Below are 17,274 nucleotides of genomic sequence, written 5' to 3' on the forward strand. Positions count from 1 at the left end.
GCACAAGGGGGTAGAAGACAGAGACTTCTTGGGTCCATGTGGGGTAGGAGCTAATTACCAAAACAGGGGTAACTGCTGAGGCACGAAGCCAGGGGTTAGCGGGTCAGTGACCCACCCATCCACCTATTCCTTAGTTCGCCAACATTTAGGGAAGTGATGTTTCTAGTTAACCAACATTTACATAGTGTGAGATAAAGCACAAGTCCCTAACAAATATTAGCTCATTGAATTCCCGGAACAAACCAATAAACACAGCACTCTCATCATCCCCAGTTACAGATGGGGAAACTGAGGCTCAGAGAGGGTAAGTGACTTGCCAAGTATCACAAAGCTGGAAAGCGGCTGAACCAGGATTCAAATCCAGGCATAATGCTGCCCCAACTCACCCCTGCTGCTACCATGGTTTCGAGGCCTGGCAGGGGTCAGGGACAGTCAAAGGTCAGGAGGCAGGGTCAAAGATGACATCCTTCCTTTAGGACAGCAGGCCCTTTCAGGGAATAGTCAGAGGCCTCTCCCAGGGAGGGCTGGAGCTGGAAAGAGCAGCTGATGTAATTGCTCCCCCTTGAGGGGGGTGAAGGGTGGAGCTGGCCCAGGCCCAGGGGGTGTGCCTGTGATGACAGGGGCCTGGGCCAATGGCAGGGCCCCAGCCTCCCAAAGCTGGCCGGGGAGGGAAGGAACCCCTCCGGGGGATTTCTATTATCTTGAGGAGAAAGGGAGGAGGGAAGAAAAGTTGGCCGGAAAGCCAACTGAACTTGCAACTTGGTTTAATAACCAAATCCCAGTTCTCTTGTGGGCCAGAGCTCCCTCCTGCTGTCCCGTCCAGGGAAATCCGGGCCAGGCCTGGGGCTGGGAACAAGGAAGCCTGTCCCCACAACCCCCCAGCCTAGAGCCCCAAAAGTTGGGTCATCTCCCCTGGAACCTGCAGTAGCTCCTCCCTAGCCCCCAGTCCTACTCTGGCTGGCCAGGTAGAGAGAACTTGGGGTTCTCCGGCAGCGGTAGAGAAGGAGGCTCCCAGAGATGGGGGCTGCATTTTCCACCCTGAATACGAAGCTGTGTGGGTGGGAAAAATAAATGGCACCAGCAGGGCAGGGGGCTAACCCGTTTGAAGGAAGGCTGTCCTGAGAAATGCCGGGCGTGCAGGCCTGGATGGGAGGCCAGGGCACCCACTACACTGTCAGAATGGCTGGGGTGGGGCGGGGGAGAGTGGGCACAGCTTCTGTCTCCTTACTACTTCCCCACTACTCACACACACTCACTCACAAACATTCATATACACATTCACACACTCGTAGATACACATACACTAACACCCACTTGTAGATATACTTACACATGTATATATACTCACATGCACATTTACACACTCATATACACACTCATAGACACACACATGCTTATATATATGCTCACACACATATATACACCTACCCACGGAGACGCACTCAGATACTTATGTACATACACACTCCAGCACTCATACACACACACACTCACACGCCCACACACATATATACTCACACACTGAGGCACACTCAGGCATATCTTACACACACACACTCTTCCCTTGTGGGGTTAGGACTAGGCTGGGAAGGAGACGGGCCTTCTGGGAGGATGGTATGGCTGGTAGCTCCTAAGGGGTGGGTGGGTAGAAGCCTGGGACTGGGCGGGGAGCCCAAGGGTGGGGGATGGTGCTGCAGGCCACCATGCAGTGCCTGGGCCAGGACTGTGAATGGAGTGGGCACTGGTCCCGCCCCCTCCTCGAGCCAGGCCAGCCTCCATTCCCCGCATTGTCTCAGGCGCCTCGGGCAGGGTTCCCAGGCCTGGCTGAACTGGGGGCCTGGCCAAACAGCCCTCTCTGCCCTTCCATTCCCCTCTCCCCTTGGGAGGGAGGGTTGTGTGGGGAACTGGGGGAGAAGGAAGCTTCCTGAACCAGTGGCATGCCATCCCCCAGCCCACACAGGCCGCAGGCAGAGGAGCACAGGTACAGGGTATGGCCCCAAAAGCCCCGACTCCATCACCCCCCATCCTTCCCAGGGCAGGCAGCCTTGGAAGTCCAGCCCACCCCCACCTGTGCCCTCGACCATGACATTCATTTCCACCCCCATCCCTGGGGTCCATCTGCCCTCCTCACATGCTGGGCTTAGTCCGGGATAAGCTACCTCCCTCCCAACACCCACCCTACTAGGGCATGGGAACCACATGCATTTTACTCTTAAAGGCCAAATGAATCACCTGGGGCGAGGAGATGCAGGCATTAATGGATAAATCCAAAGAGGCTCCTTCTCTGAGACCCGGCTCTTTCCTGCCTCCTCCAAGAGGTTCCCTACCTTCTCCTGGCAGCCTTCACCCAGAATGGAGGCCCTCATGTTTCCCTGATGGTGCCAGAGAGCTATGTCACCATCACAGTGGCTGCACCTCAGCAAGAACAAGGGACTCTGTGGGCAAGAAGACCAGCCATCGCCCAGGACCCCACATGGCCTCCCTTAGCAGGACTTGGGCAACACTCCCCAATGGGCGCTGAGGGGTAACAGCAAGAATAAGGCCACCATCCTGCCTTTATAGGGCTTGTGTCCAAGAGGTGCTCCTCCCTGCCCTGGAGCTGAACCTGGTACAGGACTTCCCTCAGATGCTCTCCAACCTGATTTCCACCTGCACTAAAGGGATTTTTCCAAAACACAAATCGGATCCCTTACAACCCTTGCTTAAAGGCTTTCAAAGGCTTCCCAGTGCCCTCCAGATAATTCCTTAATGTACACAGCACAACACGTGAGATCTAGCCCCTGCCACCACTGTGCCTCCTGCCTGATCTTCACCCACTGAAAAGAACAACCCCCACTCCCGTTCTGGGATGCTCTCTTCTCCTTCTAGGCCTCTCTGCCCAGCCCACTCATCATCCTGCAGCTCTCTGCTCCACCTCCCCTGGGATCTGAGGCAGAAGCCTTCCTCTCTGCTCTCGCAGCCCGTGCATCTCTTCTCTCCAGGCGCGGATCAGTGTTTTGGGATGGCCTGTTTGCTCATCAGCCTTCTCATCTTAACCAGGAGCTCCTCCAGGAGGGAAGGAATACATCTGCCCTGCTTCTCATTAAGCCCTCAGTCCCAAGCACAGCACTGAGCACAGAGGAGGTTCTGGACGAATGCAAATGAATGAATGAGTTAGTAAGTGAAGGAATGAACAAATAAACAGCCTCTAACCACCCAGCCTTCCAGGCCATCATGCATACCTCTTCCAGAGCTGACCAGGGCAAGTATGCCACACCCCTCTGCTCTTCCCCCTCAACCCACTGCCACATACTGCTGAGTAAGGCGGTTCCCACCCTCTGGAAAGAATCCCCTGGAAAGTCCCCTCCCAGATCCAAGCCCCACACCCTTCGAGGCTCAGCTCCTGTCAGGGACCCCACCGCCAGAAGTCCCTGACTGCCTCCACTCCGGCTCCAAGACCTCACTTCTCCAAACCCTGCAAAGCCCTCTCCTGGAGCCGCCCTTGGCCTTCTATTATGATGTGCCTTTTCAGTGCTCTCACTCCCTGTCCCCCTAGGGCTCCTGGACTCTCCTGAAGAGTGGGGCCCCAACAGACACTACCAACAGATGCTACCTGGGCTGCAGCGAGAGGCAGGCCCTGGGCTGTGTCCTGTGGAAAGACAGGCCACCTGGCCTGGTCTACGGGGCAGGGGGCAGGGGGCAGGGGGCAGGTCTCCGGAAGCCAGGGGCTCTACCATTTCCTTCCCCACCCCTGGGCCCTGCTGGGAACTCCAGGACGAGGAAAGTGAACATCAGAGGAGGAAGGCCCCAGTGTGGAAGGGAGCCTGGGTGTCAGCCAAGCAGGTGGGATCCCAAGAGAGGAAAGAGCTAAGATTGGGGCGTCAGAAGCCAGACTCCCAGCCCTGGGGCGGGAACCCAGAGGAGAGGGGGAGGAGCCCAGCAGGGCAGGAAAAGCAAATGGAGGCTTCTTCCCAACCTCCTGGGCTGCTGCTCAGCTGGGGCGCTTCTGGCGCGGGGCCGGGGCGCGGAGGGGGGGGTGCGAATTGTAGGGACAGAGCTGTGCATGTGCCCACCCCATCCCCCTGAGCCCTGCTTGCCCCTCTGCGCCTTCTGGCAGTGGCTTAGTCACCCCCTACTCAAGTCATCGTTGCTCTCAGCACCAGTCAGCAGAGGTTAGATGCCCACCAACTGTGTGCTGGGTGGCCCCTGGCAGTGGGCCAGAAGTGCAGCAGGCCTGGTGCTGGCCTGATAGGGGAGTGGGGTGGGGATCCTTGCACAGACACCCTCATCGCAACCCCCCAACACACACACACACGCACACACACCAGCATGCCAGGCCCTAAAGATGGGACAGAACCCAGCTGACAGGAGAGAAGACCTAAGGATGGGGCTTGAGAAGGTGGTCTCGTTACCCTGGGCAGCCACGGGATGGGGACTAACATCCCTCCTGGCTCCTGGGTACCCTTGGATGAGCCTCACCCTCCTATCCATCAAGCAAAGGTCATAATCCCTGTTCACCTCATCTCTCAGGGTTGCAGCGATGATCAGACTAGATGTGCCCATGGAAACCCTCGGTGGACTTTATAATCTACAAAATGAAAGGTTTCTTATTATCTTCTCATTGTTGTCTTTATCATCTAGGGAATCTAACCCTGCTGCCTCATTTAAATACAGCAGCTTCGTCTCCCTGAAGGATCCCCTTGCTCAACAACCATCTGTGGCCCCTCTTTACCTATAAGATAAAGGCCACATCCTATGGTCAAGGAGTTCATCTGGCTTAAGCCCAGTTTCTTCTCCTTTACACTCAGTCTCTCTGGTCCTCTCAGAGTTCCCTCAATAGGTTTTTACCTTCTCGCCTCCTTGCCCTGGCTCATGCTGTTCCTTCCTCCCAGGATGCCCTCCCCCAGTGCTACCCATAGTATTTAGCTCCATCCCTCAAGACCAAACTGTGGTACCAATACTCCCATAAAGCCTCTTGCTTCAGTCAAGCTGGAAATGATCTCTCTCTTTCCCTGTGAAGGATTTGTTTTACACCAGATGCCACAACAGTTCCTGGCACAGAGTTGGTGCTCATGAAATGAAAGTTGTAATGGCCACGCCCTAGGCTCTAAACACTTAACATTCACTGACTCATTTAATCCTCACCACAACCCCACGGTTGTGGGACTATTTGCCTCCCCATTTTACAGACGGAGAAATCAAGGCACAGAGATGCTAAGAACCTTGCCCATGTGAGCATCAGAGCGGGGTTTGAACCTGGCAGACCGATGTCAGAGCGTACGCACATGCCTCTAAGCACCACAAGAAACTGAGCCACGTCTGGCTATTTGTCTTTGTCATCCCCCTGCCCAGCCCAGGACCTGGCTCAGAGCAGGGGCTTGGGAAATATTTGATGGTTGCAGCACTCACAGATCTCAAGCCTCCCATAGATGCTCACCTCGCTGTGCTGGAAGCCCCCATAGGGTGAGGCCCAGAGGCTGGCTCAGATGGGTCCCAGTACACGTAGCTGAACAGCCACACTGGCCTCTAGGTCCACGGCCCTCAGGCGGTAGAGTGCCCGATGAGGGCTGGAAGAAATGGGGCAGCAGCCCTTCTGCCAGCAGCACGAGGTTGCCTGGTGGCACGCTTGCTGCCTGCATTGACTGCTGGCCAAGGTCGTGATTAACCCACCCATTGTCATTGTCATCATGACGGGGTGGTGGGAGATCCCAGAGCTGGGGGGGCAGGGGGGTGGGGAGCAGGCAGGAGCATCAAAGTCCAAGTGCAAGGGGCTCTAGGGACCACCTAAACCAACTGTTCCCTTACATTTAACAGATGAGGAAGCCGAGGCCTAGGAGTTGGAATGACTTGCCCGAAGAGCACAGCAGAGGCTTGCAAAGGCATCTCTGGGCCTTCCTCCTCATCCTGCATGCAGGCCTGGGCCCCTGTGTCCCCGTGAAGAGCTTGATAATCAGCCCCGTGCAGCCCAGTAACCAAGAGGCCTGAACTCTTCGGGGATCCCAGCAGAGGAAGGGGTGCCCTCAGGCAGCTCCGCCAGACTGCCCTGCCCAGCCAGCAGCAGGCCGTCCAAGGAGAACTGGGAGAGAAGTTGGGAGAAGGCCAGCTGCTAACTGTGGAAAATAAATCGGGGACCTCTAACCACACAGCTGAAGAAGGGCCAGCGGCACGTAGACGTGTTTCCTTTTGTGCTCTTGCTCACCAACTGTAATTGTTAATTGAAAGCCACGAGTTATATAAGTTATGCGGATACCAAAGAAGGAATCGACTCAGTGCTTGAAAAGAACCCAGCTGCTGAGTGGTTTTCAGGATGAAGAAGGGTTTCTGAAAAGCAGGTGGCTGAGGAGGGCAGCCGCCCCAAAGAGGGCAACCAGGACAAACTGTCTCCCAGCGACAGCTCTCTGGATCTGCAGACATGTCGTTCCTGGGGTTTTAGAGTACAAGGAAGTGATCAAGCTGCTGATTGTTCACAAAATCACATAGAAAGTCCAAAGAGTTGCCATTATATTGATTTCTTAGCTTAAAAAGGAGACACAGCCTCCCCATCTCTGACCCTGAGCTAAGTGAGGGCAGAGCTGTGTCTCTCCCCTCAGACTGGGGCTCCCCAAGGGCGGGGCCAGGTCTCCCCCTCAGACTGGGCTCCCTGGGGGCGGGCCGTGTCTGCCCTCAGACCGGGGTTCCCCGAGGATGGGGCCGGGTCTCCCCTCAGACTGGGTTCCCCAAGGGCAGGGCCGTGTCTCCTCCCTTAGACTGGGTCTGAGCTGCATCTTCCCCGTAAGACTCAGGTCTCCCTGAAAACAGGAGCTATGTTGTTTCTTTCCCTTCAGACAAGGGGCTCCCTGGAGCAGGGGCAGGGTGTCTCCATTAAATCAACCCCTCCCCACTCCCACCAACCTGGGTTGAAGAACCAGGGACCTGGAGCCACCTGTCACCATGGGAAAATCTTAGGACACACCCCGGGGACAGGAGTAGGAAGGGTTAAGAAGAGGCTTACAGCTGCAGCTCGCAGGGACACCTTTCTCATTAGCCACCCTCCCCCTCCCGCCTGCTGCCAGGGCTTGGTTTGCCTCTGATGGGTTCCAGCTGACAGCTGGGCCTCTTCCATTCTGACCCTCTGGCACTGTGTCCTGTAATGACCCCATCATGGGTACCCCCAGCGGCCCAAGCCAGGGAGAGCTGGCATCAGGATGGTGTGGGATGCAGGGAGGGAGGGGCAGGTCTGCCTCAGGGAGAAAGCAGAGCACAAGGAGCCCTGGAGGAGGGTGCTGGGGGCTTGGGGCTTCCACTGACTCCTCTGACAGCCTGGCCTTGTTGCCCAGAGGCCCCAGGTGTGGTGATGGGGGCAGCCCTGCCCACATGGGCTAGTTTCTTCTGCTGCCACCACCCGTAGGGTAGAGGGTACCACAAATCTTCCAGCCTGGGTAGTGGCCCATGGCTCCCCCAGCCCCTCCTCAACCATGCATCATTCCTGGCAGTCTGTGCAAGCAGAGGCAGCAAACCCCATGCTGCAGCCTGAGGAGAGCAGGGGCAAACTGCAGGACTGGCCAGATGCCGGTGCCCAGTACAGGAATACCAGCCTGGTCTGGATGAGGAGGCTAATCTTGGACCTTGAGAAATCCCTGGCTTTATTTCTCAAATACAGTCCCTGCCCCACCCACATCCCTTCTTGCCCCTCACCCAGGCCTCCTCTCAGCATCCTTGTGCCTTTCAGGACTCATCTCAAATGTCACCTCTCCTGGGAAGTTCCCCTCCCCTCTTGGATCTGTTCTCCTCTGTGCACCCAGAGCCATGGACATCCCTTTATCTGCTTTCCATGTCTCTTCTTTGGCTAGATAAGGAGCCACAAAGGGCAGCCAGGACTGTATTTCCTTCCTCTCTATCTTCCTAATACCTGGCACAGTGCCTGGCACATGGTAGGTGCTCATGGTATTGTTTCCAAAGACAGATCCAGCCAGGAGTTAAACAAAATCCCTCAGACCCTCATAACCAATATTTGCTGGGCCCAGCTGCTTTCAAAGTTCCACCAACTGCTCCCAGACAGGCCTGGGAGGTTTCTCACCTGGTGCCAAAACTCCCGCAGACCACCAACGAAGGGCACCAGTGAACCCTCAAGGTACCAGAGCTGTGCAGTGGTCTGTGGTAAAGAAAGGGGAATGCATCTCCCCTTCCATCCTCCTCCAAGAGAATCCAAAACAGAGCTGACTGTGCCTGGTGTCTTATAGATGTGTACTCGACACAGTGGTCTGGCTCTCAATATCCATTCCACCCTCTGCTGGCTGACTTCCTAGACTGCAGAGATAGGAAAAGTGAAAAAAACTACATTTCTCAGTGCCCCTTGCTGTTAGGATTCAGGATGTAATTCAGATTCAACAACTCAGATGCACTTGCATGAGATTTAGAAGGCTGTGCTTCTGCAGCTGCTGCTGCTTTCTGGGAATCAAGGGGAGGGGGACAATTTACTTTTTCCTCTTGTTGTTGTTGTTTTGCTGCAGTGCTGGCAGAGGGGGTCAATATGGCAAGGCCCAGTGCACCCATCTACTAGTGTGGGTCACAGCGGGTGCAGTGTGGAGCTGGTGGCAGTAGCAGCTTCCTGACCATGGTAGTGCATGTGGTTCTGGAGCTGTGAACTCCTGATTACTAAAGAGGCAGCAGCTCTCTTGGTGGCCCAGCTCTGTAGTGTGGCCTGGAAGATTGTTCCTGAAAGTTCAACCTGAGTCTGTGTCTTCGGCCTCCCAATAGTTCAGTAGCCATTTCATATTCTGTAATAAATCCCTTCCATTTAAACTCATGAGAGTGGATTCTGTGCTCGGCAATGGAATGCAGATGCACAGTGCTTTGTATTCTACTCCCAGCTCTCTCTCCTGCTCTCTCTCTCTCTCAGGTGCAGATACAAGTCTACCGGAGAGCTGGACCAGAGCAAATCCAGTGACAATCACCCGCCCAGCTTAGAACTGCCCTTGTTTGCCCTTTGACAGCAAAGCATGGTCACTTGGCCAAGATTGTCTCCCAACCCTCTTCCCTTTGGATGAATTTTCTTCTAGAAGTTTCCTTAGACCCTTGTACATGTCTGAATCCCAGTCCAAGATGGTAAATAGATTTTCATTTCATCTGTCAACTGTCATCAATTAGTAGTGATGGCCTGGACCAGTGTGTGGGAAAAAGCGTAAGGCTGCTTCTGGACTCAGAAGGAGAGAGCACTATAATCTGCTAGTGATGCCTGGCCATGGTGCAGAAGTGGACATTGATGATTTGCATGCTGTGTAATTGCTCACATATTTGAGGGAGAAGTGGATAAAGGTGATTTCTGCTTAAGCTAAACTGGAGTCCATTCAGCCATTTCCTCCCCAGGCGGCTACCCAACCCTGATACCACCCCACAAGTCCCTAGCACTAGCTGCTGATTACCCCAACTCAGCATTTGTTCCTTGACCCATTTTACCAACTATTCTTCCTGCTTCCCCAACTTCATCCCTCTCCAATTCACATCCCCAGCCCAGGGCACCAATGTTCACCCTAGCTCTCACATTCACCAGGGTTCTGACCTTGGGAGTGGACTTCAGGACAGAGCGGGAGCTGAAATGGCTAATTCCTTGAACTAAAGGAAGCCCATGCCTCCTCCAGGAAGGGGTCTGACCTCTAGTCTCCCCAAAGGCCCTCCCTCACAGATCTCTGTGCCCAATCAGTGCTGGGCACTCAGGAAGTGCTCCATAAATGCATGGATCAATGAAGGAATTTGTGGATTGCTCAGGAATGACCTCACCAACCACTGGCTTCCTTTTTCCCATCCTTGCCTCCTGCGCCTTCCCGTACTCAAATACCTTTGTTGACACTGACATCTGGCCTCCCAAATCTCCAGGAAGCCCACACGCAATGGGGCGCTGCATCCCCCCTCTGAGTCATCATTGAACCCAAATCCAGCCTGCTGCAGAAATTAGCTACTGTGGGACAAAAACTTGTGGCCTTTGGGGGCTCCCAGGCTCCCCTTTGAGGGAGGGGAGCCACTTTCTGGGCATAGTAGAGGTTGGGGTGGGTGGTAAGTCATTTTGCAGGGAAGAAAACTATCCCTGAGCCCACCCCACCATATCCCCACTCTGGGCTCCTGCTCACCAGCCACACTGTTTCCACTAAAGCAAAACAGATGGTGTGGTTAATTGGGGTGTCATAGTGGGCTCTGGCCCTCATTAAAGCTGAGGGTGGGGACAATGGATGATTTACCAGGTCATAAACAGAAGCTCAAGTGGGGCCAGTGCCATCAGGTCCACAGCCCCTGAGGACTGAGGGAACAGCGGACAGAAGCCACTGGTCTTGGGCCATGGGGTCAGCGCGGAGTTCAGATTGGATGCTCTTCACCTCTCCCTGACCACTGGGCTCTGAGCCAAGGCAGCCTGGAGCAGGCAGAGCCCAGTGACAGCTTCTGGGGGGTCCAGATGCTCACAGCTGGAGAAAGTGAATGCCGACCTAGGAGCGGGGGGAGAAGTGGGGTGGAGGCGACAACTACAGAGGAGCAGAGAAGCCCAGGGGAAGATGGACAGGAGCTGCTGGATTCTGGGAGACCCCCAGAGGTGCAACTGGGGCCTGCCTCTTCCCACCAGAGCACCAGAACCCCATGGAGACAGCCCAGCCCCAGAATCCCCCACAGAGGGACATGAAGTTTCCAGGAAAGTCCATCTCCCTCCCAGGGAGCCCTGTTCCAGAGAGAGGCAGTGGTTAAGAGCCAGGCTGCCTAGGTTCAAGCCCTAGCCCTGCCAATCACTGGCCTGTGTGACCTTGAGCAGCTTCTTTAACCCCTCTGTGCCTCGATTTCCTCATCTGTAGAACAGGACAACATTTCCTCATGAGAATTGCACTAGTAAATGGACTCAGAACAGTGCCTGGCCACAGTGCTACATGAGAGTCCCTGTGTTGGTGAACTGGGGAGATTCTTGCCCTTCCCTGTTGTCAGCAGCCGCAGCCTCTGGGCAGCTTCTCCTTGCACATCCATTATTCCCAACCTCTGAATCCCCTCCTTCGCTCCACCAGGATCCCCAAGGGGTGGGAGGGACAAGGGGCTCCAACCTTGCCCAGAAAGGGACTGAGCCAGCTGCATTTCAAAGACAGCCCGGATAGGTAACAAGAATGAACACTGTGTAATGAGCATCTGCTACGTGCCAGGCCTGATGCTGGTGCTTTACCTGCACTTGCCCAGTTAGTCTTGAGGGTAGGTGCTGCTGTCCCACTACACAGAGGAGAAAGCCAAGGCCTCAAGAATAAGTGTTCAAAATCACCCAGAGAACAAGAGCAGGAGCTGGGTCAGCACTCCAGACTTCCTGCCTCCAGAATCTGAGCTCTTTCCTCAAAGGCGGCCATTGATGTCACAAACACTGAGAGACTTTTTAAAATGCAGAGTCTTAAGATCCTTCCAGACCTAGAGAATCAGAGTGTCTGTGAGGGGGACCAGGAGTCTATATTTAAATACAATAGCTGCCACTGCCTTTGGATCTTCTCCACCCAACGCAGCCGCCATCTTAGACAGCGGGACCCCCACACAAGGAAAAAAGGAGATGGGGCCCAGCCAATCTGCACTGGTTGTTTCTGGGAGGATGGGAGCATCCCTGCCTCTGGACCCCATTTTAACCCTATGATCCCGCATTCTCTCTCTCCTGGAACTGGGGCCTAACCAGGCAGAGTGGGGCAAAAGAGGGCAAGAAAGCATGTCTCCAACATGTCTTGGAGTGGGAGGTCCTGAGCAGGAGGCGTGAGAGGAGCAGCAGGGTCAATGGAGCCACCTCCTCTGTCCATTGCAGGGTACAGGTAGAATGCAGAGGGGCCCAACAGCCTGGACAGTGCCGGGGTCCCCTCAGCAGGGTGGGAGACAAGCTCTGCAGGGGGTACATTCTTTTAGACCGGCCCCTCTGCCTGCAGCAGAAGGGGAACCCTCTCCCCACTCCATCATGTCCCCCAGACACCTCTGGATGTGATGGGAGAGTCGCCCCAGGCTCCCTGTGCTGCGGGGGCAGCAGACGCTGGTCTTCAGTAAGGAGTGGAGAGGGATCAGCACACATCACATCACGCTTGGCACGGCCCCCATTGGTGGGCACCGTGCCACTGTGTCAGCCAGCCATCTCCCTGCAGAACCTTTGTCAGCAGGGGAGGGGCTGCCAGGGGATCAGCACCCACCAGGAGCGGGCCCAGCCTCAAGAAGGCCCCTGACTACTGCCCCCACCCCCAGGTCCTTCCCTCCCTGGGCCCAGTTTGTAATTCATTTTTATTTGTGTGATCTTTGCTCTCGGTCTCTCCTCCAGGCTCTACCAGAGCAGGACTGAGTCTCTGGGGTTGGCCAGGGTATCCCGAGCACCTGGCACATTTGTTGAATGAATGAATGACTTGAATGAAAGTACTACATTCCTGTCCACACCCTTGCCCCTAGCACAGAACTTGTAGGTGCTCAGTGCTCAGACTTGGCCGGATGGTAAAGAGGAGCCCATCTTGCCAAAGCTGGGAACTCAAGGTCAACCCCAGAGCAATTCCAAGGCAGTTAATCAAGGAAGACTTCCTGGTGGAGATGGGCAGGGAGCAGGGACTTCCAGTCTCACATCTGTTCTTCCTACTCATCACCTGTTTCCGGTGGGAACTCCCAAAAGGCAGAGGTCACGTCTGGGTCTCAGAGCCATCCCCAGCACACCCCCTTTGGAGCCACGTGCATGGCCTGTCCCACTGTCAACTGCCAGCTGTGACTCACAGCTCATGAGCCTTTCCTCTTGGCCAGAGATCGGGAGCAGATATTACTGTAACATTACTAACCACATGTCACGGCTGTGACCACATTTACGTTCAGACCATGTCCCCCCAACTCCCTCTCCCACCGAGGCCAGAGCAATGACCTCACCCTCAGGGGTCAGCAGCAAGCAACGTCAGTCCATCCCAGAGGCTGGGGGATGTCCTGGATGGCCTTGGTCTGCCTGAGGAGCCCAGAGTCTGGCCCCTTCCCCTCAGAGCTAGTTGCACAACCTCCCTCCCTCCCCCCGAAGCAGCCCAGCTTGGGTAGGGGCTCAGCCCTTGCTGCCCCCACCCCTACCAGGGTGGGCAGGAGGGAGGACGAGAGGGAAAGGGGAAGTGGTGGAGGCGGCCCTATCCCTGTCCTTCCTCCCCACTGGGCCCAGGATGTTCACGCTGGGGAAAGTGGCGTCTGATGATGTGGCTGCAGTGGCCAGCTCCCGGCGCCAGCAGAAATCCCCAAGCCTGTCAGTAGACCCTGTTCAGACGCGTTCGCTGACCATGGCACTGAGTAAGTGCTGAGAAGACACCTGCAGACTGAGGTCACGCCCTGCCTGCCCTCTCCTCCCCAGACAGGCCACTCCTGGAGCTCAGACCATTCCAGTTCCTCCTGTCAGGCCCTGAGAGGGCCCAGGGCCTCCAATCTTGCAGGAAGGCTCAACAGGAAAGAAAGGAGCCCAGCTGGGGGCCCTTAGGAAAGTTACCCAACCTTTCTAGGCCTCACTTTCCTCAACTGCAAAATGAGGGTAAGACTAGCTGCCTCTCAGGCTGCCATGAGAATCAGTGAGCGCAGTGGCCTGGATCTGCAGCGGGTGGACAACAGCCAATGGCAGCCAGTCTTGGCATTGCGCTGTTGCCATTAGCAGCTCAGTGTCAGGGAAGAACTGAGGCTTCAGAGAAGGGACAGAACCAGGTTTGTTTGAGGAAAGGAATTGAGAAGGCCCCACCTGCCCTCTGTTAGCTGCAAACTGAAGGGAACAAGGGCCTCATGGCAGACACCGTCTCCCAATGCCCATTCTTCCCTCTTCCACGTGTTCAGCCAGACCCCCATGGTTGACTCTTCTGCCCAGCCTCCCTCGCAGCTCGGTGTGGCTGGGTGACTGCGTCCTGGCCAGTGGGATGTAAGCAGTGTATGAGATTTCCAAGAAGTTCCCTTAAATGGAAGGGTATGCCCTTCTTCAACTCTTTCTTCCTCCTTCCTACTGGCTGGAGCTCCAGCAGTCATCTTGAGCAATGAAGTGACCTCGGAAATGGAAACTAGACCCAGCAGGTCAATAAGATAGAAGGAGCCTGGGTCCCTGACAGCATGTATTTGTCAAACCAGCCCAGGGATGTTTGCCTCCAGACTTCAAGCACATGAGCAAAAAAGATGCGCATTTATCTTATGTAAACCAAACTTAACTCTGATACAGGCCCCTCCTCCGGTAGAATCACTGCAAGACTCATGTGTGGCTGGGTTGGGTGGCAGGAATAGGTGCCTGGAAGAGGAGAGTTGCCAGGGATGTGACACCCCCTCAAGGAGCACTTTCTTCTGCATGCCCTACAAGGCCATGAGGAGCCCTGTTGGGAGGTCTTAGCTTTCAGAGGAGCTGGGGATAGATGGATGGATGGATGGTTAGATGGATGAAGAAAAGGAAGGAAGGAAAGAAGGAAAGGAGGAAGGAAAGAGTCAGGTAAGGGGATGAGATGAGGAGAGATATCCAGAATGGAGGACATACCCTGAGAAAATGCTTTGGGTGACAACAAGCCAGGCTGGGGGGTATGGGGAAAGCAGGATGGTCAACCTGACCCACTGTTCATGTTCGACTCTCAGTTTTCCCATCTGTGCTTTGAGATGGGCCTTACTGCCCCACTATCCAAAGTGAGTGGGCTTAAAAAACACACACGTAACACAGCATTAGCATGGCATTACACCAATATGACCCCCAGCCTGGAGCCCCTCTCTGTACCTGGGACTCCTCATCTGTGAAGTGGGGATAACAGTGGAACCTCCCTCAGCCAGTTGTCATGAGGATGCAGTGAGACAAGTCCTGCAATGTGCTTCTTGCAGTGTGTGGCCCAGGGCAAGTGCTCAGGAAACAGTTGGGAAGGAACAAAGAGCCACCGGATGGGCCTATGGTGTGGGTTTAGGGAAAGAGACCTGGGATCGTTGCCCCAGAACAACAGCCCTAGCCCTTGGGGACCCTAAAGATAAGGTAACATAAATGTAAATGCTGTAGGAGAACCACACCTTCCACCCCATCAGGATCCCGAGGGCACAGGCGGGGACTGGGAGTAGCAGGGAGACCCGGCAGAGTGGCAATGGCCAAGGTTTAGCCTGCTGTCCCGCTGCAGTCAGGCCAGGCCCTCGGTAGGTCCACATTTGGTCACAAGAAGCTAGCGAGAGGCCAGGCAGGGCAGCAGAGGCCACATGGAGGGCAAACACAGGCCTGAGAGGGAAGGAAAAGGAATCGGCTTGGGGAAAGCTGGGGGTTGCCTCCAAGGCTGTCTTCAGCAGTTAGATGAGATAATGCCAGGGATGCCCTTCCTAAAACTCCCCGCAAAAAGCCAGGGGTTACGCTATTAGTGAGACTGTTATTAAGGATAAGAAGGGGCTTCACGAGGGGAACTGAGGGCCGTCATGTCTTCTAACAATCTTATGTTAAATCACAATTCCAGGTGCCCTACTGGAGAATTCTGACTGCCCACGAGATGAGCTCTGGCGTGGAGGGAGCTGTGGACAGAATCAAGAATAAAAGGGTCCTGGAAGTCCAAGTGTGACCTCCAACCAGCAGCTGAAGCCCTGAGCCTCTGCTCCCACCTCTGGAATCAGACAAGGACAAGGGGATGATTCTGGGCAGGGGTTTGGGAATCATACAGAGGTGAATTTGAAACCACCTTGGACAAAGTTACCTAATTGCTCTCTGCCTTTGGTTCATCTTCTGTTTTTAAACAGAAACACCAGAGCTGGGCTCAGAGGGCTGTGGAGAGGATTAACTGAGTGGCTGCCAGCTGAGAGCCTGGCACCTGGGACAAGTTCCACAAATATTCTGTAGTGAGCTGCTATTTCCCTCCTGTCTGGATGGGGAGTGAACTGAAAGTGTCTGAGCTCAAGTCTAGAATTCCTTGATTCACAGTCCTGTGATTTGCCGATTCTGACTCTGGGATCTAAGGACTGGGGATGACATAATGACACAGGTCTGCCCAGCCCAGCCCTGGCCCAGCACCTGACAGCCCACATCATTTTACCTCCACAAGTGGCCTTCACCCTGCCCGTCATGTGCCCCCAGCCCCATGACAGCCATTTCTGACCCTCTACTGCGGTCTCACCTGGAGTCGGGGCAGCACGAGCCCCTCCAGCTGACTTCCTCACACCTACAGTCCCCTGACAATGTCACATGCTGTGGAAGTTGGCAGGGCCAGAGATGCCAACACAAACACCCTGCCTGTGGAGGGACAAGAGCCCATGGGGGTTATTTTTAACCTGTTGATCAGAGGCCACTGCTCTGGCCCTGGGAGGCCTGGGGCTGGGGGCTCTGAGGGGGAAGCGAGCTGTCAGGCCTCACCTCAATGACTCTCAAGGGCATCATGCTGCAGGGGCCCTAGCCTTCACCCCACTTTGATGGAGAACGGGAGAGGAAGACACAGATGAGGACATGCTCCATCTTGTCCCTGGTCTCAGCTGGGATTGAGCTCAGCCAGGAAGAGCAAGGGTGCCACGTATGGCAGAACAGTGAACCTGGAGATGGGGCCTCTCCAGTCCCTGCAGTGCATAGCTAAGGACACAGACCTGAGAGAGGAGGCCCAAGGACACACCGCTGGTGAGCACCAGCTCCCTGTCCCCTTCTTTACCCACAGATCTGAAGTCTGACACAGGCATTTCAATAACTCCCCAAAGCCGCATCCTGGGGGTCACCTTGCCCCATCCCCCTGCCTCGTGGACCACCTTTCCTCTGCCTCTTCCCGGTCTGTCCAACCCTGGTGGACTGAGCCCCTGACAACCTCAAGATGAGGCCCCCAGGCCTCATCCTGCAAGGACTTCCCAGGTGCCCAAGCAGTGCCCCCCGGAGGCCAGCAGCAGCAGTGGCCAGAGCAGTGGGCAGCGCCATGGTGGCTGGAGGCCCAGGCGAGGACGTGAGGGCCAGGGCGTGCCTGCGTGGGGGGAGCAGGACCAGGCTTCTGCCAAGAGCCCGCTGCCGCTGCTGCCGAGCCTGTGCTCGCCAGAAGGGGGGGAGCGGCAAGCAGACAATGGACCCCACAGCCCAGCCTCCCGGCCTTGGCCCCTTGAGCTGGGCAGGCAGCTGCTGGCCAAAGCAGCCGCCTCCGCTGGCCCCTCACGTAGCCCACGTCCTGCCTGCTGGGTGGCCTTATCACCGGGTACGTGCCAGGAGCCCACATGCCCACACTGCAGTGGGGAGGGGACTGGAGGCCTGGGATGGATAGAACCACTGGGGAGTAAGGCTTCCTGCTCCCCCCATGACTCCCAAGGAGGGGCCTGAGCAGGCCCTGAGTACCCTTTGGGGACTGTCCCATCCCCAGAGAGACCTTAGCCCCATCTTGCCAAGTC

The sequence above is a fragment of the Equus przewalskii genome, chromosome 19 (assembly GCF_037783145.1).
Source record: "Equus przewalskii isolate Varuska chromosome 19, EquPr2, whole genome shotgun sequence".
Lineage (NCBI taxonomy): Eukaryota > Metazoa > Chordata > Mammalia > Perissodactyla > Equidae > Equus > Equus przewalskii.